Genomic DNA, 9,273 nt, shown 5'->3' with positions numbered 1-9,273 from the left:
GTTTTAATTTCTTCAAAAGAGTGTAAAGAAAGTAGCAGTGATCATAATCATCCCTTTAAAGTTCAAGTTTTGATATTGGGAACATAATTGTCATTTGTACAGTTTGATTGAGGTCTGAGTACCAAACAACTAGATATAGATTGAATATGGTATCTGGGAGTGTACGCAGGGGGAGCATTGTGAGCTTTGAAAAATATTCATTTTAACAAGTGTTTTTTGCAGATTTCTCAACGGAACTCGCTTGTGCCCCGCCACCCGTGGTAAGTAAGTGACAAAAATACTTTATTGTTCAGTAAGTGCCCCGTGGTAAGTAAGTGCCCCGTCATCCCTTCACATGTTATTTAATTTATTGAGTGTAACACTTTATTGTTCACACACTCACTTAGTTGTTGATATCTAGGACTGCTTTGTTGGAGTTCAGAGATCATGCTGAGCATGATTTTAATGTATGAATATGGAAGTGTTCTTATTTTTGGAGTATAGTCCATGCTAGGCATGGTAGTAGTTAGTGGGATATTGAAGTGTGTTTGCTGCAGGTACATGTTTGACATTTCTTTGATATGAATTATTTCGATGTATTGCAATGTTTGATGTGATTGTATCCATGCTTACATGTAGTTACTTTCAATTTGATTATGTCTTCCATGTGAAATTGTATACTGAAAGCATGCTTCAAATGAATGTATCGTGTCATGAATAGTTTGCACATGAAAATATTAAGTTATCAATGCATGCATCATAATTCTTGTGATTGTATGACATCATATATTGCATGATAAATTTGATATTTTCTTCATCATAACATTCTGATGGTTCTCTTTTAACTGATTAGGATACTATTCGTAACATCATACGACAAAATGACTGCAAACCGTGAATGGATGTACCGTACGATAGTGGACAATGAGTTGTCGCATGAATATATGGATGGTGTTGACAGATTTATTGAATTTGCAACGGCAATGTCAGTACAGTAGATCCCACAGGTCGGATTAGGTGTCCCTGTAAGATTTGTAAGAATAATCGATTTGTAGAACCTCATGGCATTAGACATCACCTATACAGGAAGGGTTTTGTGAGTGATTATCAGAACTGGACGTTTCATGGAGAAGAATTTAGAAACGATTTTGATGCACGTGTGAATGTGGTGCACGATAATCCATATACGAATTTGATATTTGATGCCGCAGAAACAGAACTGGGTTCTGCTATGAGTTCTAGTGATGTAAGAACTGCCGTAGATGAAGAATCACCAAACGATACAGCTAGTAGATTTTATGATTTACTTAGAGATGCTGATGAGCCACTTTGGAACGGTTGTGAGAGTCACACTATCTTGTCTGCAGTTCTTCAACTAATGAATTTGAAGTCCGAGTATAATTTGAGTCAATCATGTTTTGACCGTTTGTGCATGATTGTGAAGAGTATGTTGCCTAAAGATGAGAAATTGCCACAAAATTTCTATCGTGCGAAAGTTATGGTCAACGCTCTAGGTATGGGTCACAAAAAGATTGATGTTTGTCCAAATCACTGCATGTTGTATTTCAAGGAGCAGGAAGACGACATATCATGCCCGTCATGTGGGCATCCTCGGTTCAAGCCAAAGACAAGAGGCAATGGTAGCACGAGATCAAAGGAAGTTTCATACAAGTCGCTCCGCTACTTTCCTATCACTCCTAGATTGCAGCGATTGTATCTGTCTTCAAGGACAGCTAAACACATGAGATGACATGCAAATAAAGTTCGACACGATGAAAACAAGATCACGCATCCTGTTGACGCTGAAGCTTGGAAGCACTTTGATCGTACTCATCAGAACTTCGCAATGGAAGTGCGAAATGTTAGACTCGGTCCATGTACAGATGGATTTAATCCATTTGGGGGTAGATCAACTCCATACTCATTCTGGTCAGTATTTGTAACTCCATACAACCTTCCACCAAGCTTGTGTATGAAACGTCCAAATCTTTTCTTGTCTCTGTTGATCCCTGGTCCGACCTCACCTGGCCAAAATCTTGATGTATATATAAGCCATTGATTGATGAATTAAAAGTACTGTGGGATGACGGTGTTACCACGTATGATGCCCACAAAAAACAAAATTTCAACATGAAGGCTGCTGTTCTATGGACAATCAGTGACTTCCCTGCATATGGTATGTTATCTGGTTGGAGCACACATGGGAGGTTGGCTTGTCCGTACTGCATGGAGGATTCCAAAGCTTTTAGATTGAGGCATGGAAGGAAGCCTTGCTGGTTTGAGTGCCATCGTCGATTTCTACCCAGCGATCATCCGTTCCGACGTCAAAAGAATGCATTTAAAGCAGGCACAACTGAAACGGAAGGTCCATCCTCAAGATTGTCCGGCATAGAGATTCTAAGAAGATTGCGATACTTTCCAGATGTATTAACAGATGCCCGCAGTCCTACACCCTTCCGTGGATTTGGGAAGGATCACAATTGGACGAAAAAATCTATTTTTTGGGAACTACCGTATTGGCCGACCCTATTGATACGACATAATTTGGATGTGATGCATGTAGAGAAAAATGTGTTTGATAATGTGTTCAATACAGTAATGAATATTAAAGGAAAAATGAAGGATAATCCGAAGGTCCGTATGGATTTAAAATTAATATATAAAAGATCAGAATTGGAACTCAAAGAGTATAATGGCAAAGTACTCAAACCAAAGGCGAAGTACGTGCTCGGACCTGATCAAATAAAACATGTATGTCAATGGTTGAGACAACTGAGATTTCCAGATGGATATGTCTCTAACATTGCTCGGGCTGTGAAGATTGACGATGGACAGTTATATGGGTTGAAGAGCCATGATTGTCATATCTTTATGCAACGATTGATACCCCTAGCATTCCATGATATGTTAGACAAACCTATATGGGGGGTATTGTCTGAGTTGAGCGGATTTTTCAGAACATTGTGCGCATCGGAGATCGTTGTATCAGATGTAAAGAATCTCGATGACTCTGTCATCACCACTGTTTGTCTGTTAGAAAAGATATTTCCGCCAGCATTTTTCGATGTTATGGAACATTTGATCATACATCTGCCATATGAACTAAGGGTTGGTGGCCCTGTGCAATATCGATGGATGTACCCATTTGAAAGGTATATGTTTTTTTATATTTGTCTCTTTAATGACAAATATTTAAAATTTGAAATGTATATTCTTGTCAGATGCATATTTGACCTAAAAAAAAAGGTTCGTAATAAAGCAAGAGTAGAAGGCTCTATTTGTGAGACGTACACTTTAGAAGAGATTTCAAATTTCTCATCTATGTACTTCGAACCTCATATTCCAACACGTTACACATGCCCGCCCCGTAACGATGATGGAGAACAAGTAACTGTAGCTGACAAGTTGTCGATATTTCAACCACTTGGGCATGCATTTGGTAGTTGCCGATCAAGGCTATTGACAGATCGAGAGCAAGATGCAGCACACATCTATATTCTTTTTAATTGCTCAGCGATCGACCCATACATCGAGTAAGTATATGTATATGCAACTCAATTATAAATCCTTTTATGTTCTATATGTGGATACATGGCTCGGTAATATAAGTATTTGTGGTTTGCAGACGATTTGATCTGTTGTTGCAAAGCGAAGTTTCACATCTCACTGATGCAGAAGTACAAAAAGAACGTGAAACTAAGTTTGTGGAGTGGTTGAAACAGTTGGTAAAGAAGCTAACATAAATTTTGTACTTATAAACAACACTAAGTTACTTAATTGATCGTGATCACAATAATTGTTTATGTCTATGCGTAGGTTCGCCATGGTGATGTTAAAGATCAAGGAATATGTGATTTAGAAAATGGTCCGACCAAAGTTGTGCAATGCTACAACAAGTATATCGTAAATGATTATCGATTCCATACAAAAGACTACGGTATAAACAAATCAACGATAAATAGTGGCGTGTGTGTCAAGGGTAGCAGCTACGGTGAAAATGAACATGATTACTACGGTGTTATAGAGGAAATAATGGAGTTGACTTACTTAGGCATGAATAATAGGGTTACGATATTCAAGTGTCATTGGTTTGATCCAACTGCAACAAGACTCGACAAAGCTTCAGGCATTGTGAAGGTGAATCATAAATCCAGGTTTGGAACATATGAACCATTCATATTAGCCTCGCAAGCTCAACAAGTTTATTATACTTCATATTCGAGTATAAAAAAGTCAGATAGAAATGAATGGTGGGCAGTTTGCAAGGTGAAATCCAAACTATACCCCGAGTATGATCAGTTACAGGAAGATGAGTTAGCTGAAGACAGTGATTACTATCAATCAGATGATGTCTATGACTTCGCTTATGGTCACGATGTTGCGCATGATATGCATGTCATATCTCCATTGGCCGATGAAACATTCATAGAGGAATGTGATCCAAATGATGTACCAAGTGGATGGGCAAACAATGAAGAAGAAGAAGAAGAAGAAAGTCAAACTAGTAACGAGAAAGAATTCTCAAGCTAGTGAGCAAAATCTTATACAACAAACCTCTATTTAAATGCATTGTAATACTTGATGTGAGTTGTATTGCAATACTTGGTGTGAATGATTAAAAATTTTATTTGAATGTATTGTAATACTTAATACGAATGATTCGAATGCATTGTAATACTTGATGTGAATGATTTCAATTATCTGAATGTATTATAATTTATGCAACGAATGATTTGAATTAGTGCAATACTTGATGTGAATGATTTTAATTATTTGAATGCATTGCAATGCTTGATGTGAATGACTTGAATGCATTGTAATACTTGATGTAAATTATTTGAATGTATTGTATGACATATGTTATTTGTTAGAATATGGTTCGTGGAGGTTATAGTGGTCGCTCATCCAGTAGTAGCCAGGCTCAGCCTTCATCTTCACGGGCTCCTGTGATAGGTATATCATATAACTAATTGGATGCTTGATTAGTTCAAATGCGCATTCTGAGAATTTCTAATGTATTTTTTTACAGATGATGTTGTGCCTGTACACGACCCACCTACACCAGTTGATCACACAAGTCAACAGCCAACACAGGAAACAGGGTCTTCTCAGGCTGGCACAAGAAGACTCATTCGAATAGTGTATATCGATAATCGACCGTAAGTATTTTGTTTTCAATTATTGCATATCTTTTAAATATTTTATATTGATATTTACTGTGTAACAATTCATGTGCAGCACGAGGTTTGAGCCACAAGAAGTAGTACGGGAGATTAGGAATTCACTTCTTCAACATCTACCAGGACCAGTTGCTCAATGGAAAGAGTACCCAAAGGAGGTGTTAGACAGATTGTGGTCCTCATTCATGGTATACAGTTGTTCCTCATAGTTAATGTGTTTCATAGTTAATTTATTTAAGCAATGTCTACAGAATGACTGAAAATATTTGTAGGCTTCGAATCGCTTCGCAACTACGGTGGAAGAAAATGATGCAAGGAAGGTGTGGCAGAAGGTGGCTGCCAATCGATTTGCAGACATGCTGCACACTATGAAGACTGCAGCAAAAAAAGCATCTGGCGTAGTAGATGATCCATTACTATGGAAGGGCCATGGTCCTATTACTATCAAGAGAGATTACTGGGATGAAATGTGCGATAAGTGGGCGGGAGATGCATTTAGAAATCGCTCTGCGAAGGCTGCATAAAATCGATCGAAGATGCCCGAAGCCCATCTACACACAGGTGGATCTAAGACATTTGGGAGCCACTTAAAGAAAATGGTAACTCATCAATATATAATATTAATTTTATAAGTATTGTTGTTAACTTGTGTATTAAATCTTTTGTCATTTAACTTCGCAGGAAGCAGAAAAAGGAGGCAGTGTACCATATAAAGATGTGTTTGTAGAAACACATAAACGGAAGACCACGGGAGTCTTCGTATCAGAGAAGGCGAGAACGACAACGATATGTATTAATTCTATTAATAATCATTGCAATATATATGCAAGTTATCATAATGTTATCATTAATTATTAATGAATACTTTAAACATTATTTTGTAGGAGGCATATGAGCAACAGATGGTAGAGCGATATGACGATGACGCTACTCAGCATCCATCATTTGATCCTACAGCATGGGTGACTGCAGCAGGTGAACCCAAAAAAGGTCGCGTGCTCGGGTTTGGGAGTAATATGAACACTTCACCAGTTATTGGTTCTTCCAGTTATGGCTCACCGACTTCTTGTGCCGACATAAGCTCCAAGCAGCCGACTATTCTTTCTGGTGATGATGTACGCGAGATCATTAATGAATCACTGAATAACTACTTCCAATACACCGTCGCCCCCTTTCTCCGAAATGAGATCAAGGCCGTTGTTCAGGATAGGGGATCTTCGATTCCAGGTCCCTCTCAGGTATAATCACATATTCAGTTTTTTGTCTGCCTTAAACACATATGAGCATAATCGAATCACATATATAACTTTTTGCCTGCCTAAGAACACATATGAGCATGTTATAATCACATATTCAGTTTTTTGACTGCCTTAGAGCACATATGAGCATGCTATAATAACATATAGAGTTTTTTTATTGCATTAGAGCACATATGAGCATGCTATAATCACATATAAAGTTTTTTTGCCTGCCTAAGAACACATATGAGCATGATAGAATCACATATAAAGTTTTTTTGACTGCATTAGAACACATATGAGCATGCTAGAATCACATATATAGTTTTTTGACTGCCTAAGAATACATATGAGCATATTATAATCACATATTCAGTTTTTTTGACTGCCTTAGCACACATATGAGCATGCTATAATAACATATAGAGTTTTTTTACTGTCTTAGATCACATATGAACATGCTATATATCATTTATGATAGAATCACATATAAATTTTTTTGCTTTGCCTGCCTTAGAGCACATATGAGCATGCTATAATCATATATTCAATTTTTTGACTGCCTTAGCACACATACGAGCATGATCGAATCACATATATAGTTTTTTGCCTGCCTTAAAGCACATATGAGCATGGTAGAATCACATATAGAGTTTTTCTAGATGCCTTAGAACACATATGAACATGCTATAATCACATATTCAATTTTTTGACTGCCTTAGCACACATACGAGCATGATCGAATCACTTATATAGTTTTTTGCCTGCCTTAAAGCACATCTGAGCATGGTAAAATCACATATAGAGTTTTTCTAGATGCCTTAAAACACATATGAACATGCTATAATCACATATTCAATTTTTTGACTGCCTTAGCACACATACGAGCATGATCGAATCACATATATAGTTTTTTGCCTGCCTTAAAGCACATCTGAGCATGGTAAAATCACATATAGAGTTTTTCTAGATGCCTTAGAACACATATGAACATGCTATAATCACATATTCAATTTTTTGACTGCCTTAGCACATATATGAGCATGATAGAATCACATATATATATATATAACTTTTTGTCTGCCTTAGAGCACATATGAGCATGATAGAATCACATATAAAGTTTTTTTGACTGCATTAGAACACATAAGAGCATGCTATAATCACATATTCAGTTTTTTGACTGCCTAAGAACACATATGAGCATGTTATAATCACATATTCAGTTTTTTGACTCCTTAGAGCACATATGAGCATGCTATAATAACATATAGAGTTTTTTTATTGCATTAGAGCACATATGAGCATGCTATAATCACATATAAAGTTTTTTTGCCTGCCTAAGAACACATATGAGCATGATAGAATCACATATAAAGTTTTTTTGACTGCATTAGAACACATATGAGCATGCTATAATCACATATTCAGTTTTTTGATTGCCTAAGAACACATATGAGCATATTATAATCACATATTCAGTTTTTTGACTTCCTTAGCACACATATGAGCATGCTATAATAACATATAGAGTTTTTTTACTGCCTTCGAACACATATGAACATGCTATATATCATTTATGATAGAATCACATATAAATTTTTTTGCTTTGCCTGCCTTAGAGCACATATGAGCATGCTATATTCACATATTCAATTTTTTTACTGCCTTAGCACACATACGAGCATGATCGAATCACATATATAGTTTTTTGCCTGCCTTAAAGCACATCTGAGCATGGTAGAATCACATATAGAGTTTTTCTAGATGCCTTAGAACACATATGAACATGCTATAATCATATATTCAATTTTTTGACTGCCTTAGCACACATATGAGCATGATAGAATCACATATATATATATATATATATAACTTTTTGTCTGCCTTAGAGCACATATGAGCATGATAGAATCACATATAGAGTTTTTTTATTGCCTTAGATCACACATGAGCACATGATAGAATCACATATAGTGTGTAATTTATTTCATTATATTTTGTTTATCAATACTGACTGTTCTTTTCTTGTGTAGGCTGCTAGCGATAATCAGCGTAGTGGAGCTGAAGGGACAGATAAAGACAATGAACAAGAAGACGCACAAAATCTTGGCGATGATTAGAGGACTGTGTTGAAGAAGTTCTATTTTTTTTATGTTTCCTAATTGTAATTGTTGAATTGTAAATAATTAAACTTCTTAATTTTAAGGTGGAACGATTAATTGTTGTAGATTCTTGTTATATGAAATTTTTTGTGTGGTTTGTTTTTTAGTTACAGGAAATATAAATTGTACAGGAAATAGAAATTGCTCGGTATTTAATTTTCAAATAAATTTTTTTTAAATTTTTTTCGTGTTTGCGACGGAACCATCCGTCGCTATTTATATTAATCTAGCGACGGAAGTAAATCCGTCGCCAAGCCGTGGTCGCCGTTTAGTACCGGCGAATTGGCGACGGAATATAGCGCTCGTTATTCTGTCGCAATTAGCGACGAACCTGGCGACGGAATAATTTCGTCGCCAGTTAGCGTCGAAATATTCGCGACGTAAGCATATTGTCGCCTCGTTGTCGCTAATCCGTCGCTAACCATGTTAGCGACGGAGTAGCGACGGAGTAGCGACAGAATATGGTCGTCGCTAATCTACTGCTTTGTTGTAGTGTAACCTGAAAGGGGACGATACCTCATGGAAAAATGAGGCTCAGGCTTAACCCTTAACCTGAAAGGGAACAATATCTCGTGGAAAAACGAGGCTCAGGCTTAACCCTTAACCTGAAAGGGGACGGATACACGAAATCCTCAAATGAAGACACCATGATGGGACCTTCGAATTTTGCACAATAAATCCAAGAGGGGTTTGCAAAAAGAAGAAAGGGGG

At 36.9% G+C, this 9,273-nt stretch overlaps 1 long non-coding RNA gene across 2 annotated transcripts; it reads left to right on the top strand.

Moving 5' to 3' along the window:
• Nucleotides 1-235: 235 nt before the first annotated feature.
• On the top strand, nt 236-8,668 carry LOC149837781 (uncharacterized). Of its 2 annotated transcripts, none has more exons than XR_016432127.1 (2): nt 236-260; nt 8,434-8,668. It is a non-coding gene; the product is annotated as an uncharacterized LOC149837781 (long non-coding RNA). The 2 variants fall into 2 exon arrangements; XR_016432128.1 differs by lacking the exon at nt 236-260 and adding an exon at nt 6,242-6,397.
• The last annotated feature ends 605 nt before the right edge of the window (nt 8,669-9,273 follow it).

Source organism: Nuphar pumila, chromosome 5 (assembly GCF_984573655.1).
Source record: "Nuphar pumila chromosome 5, dmNupPumi1.hap1.1, whole genome shotgun sequence".
Lineage (NCBI taxonomy): Eukaryota > Viridiplantae > Streptophyta > Magnoliopsida > Nymphaeales > Nymphaeaceae > Nuphar > Nuphar pumila.
The sequence above is the reverse complement of the archived record's forward strand: the minus strand, read 5'-3'. Positions and strand labels throughout refer to the sequence as shown.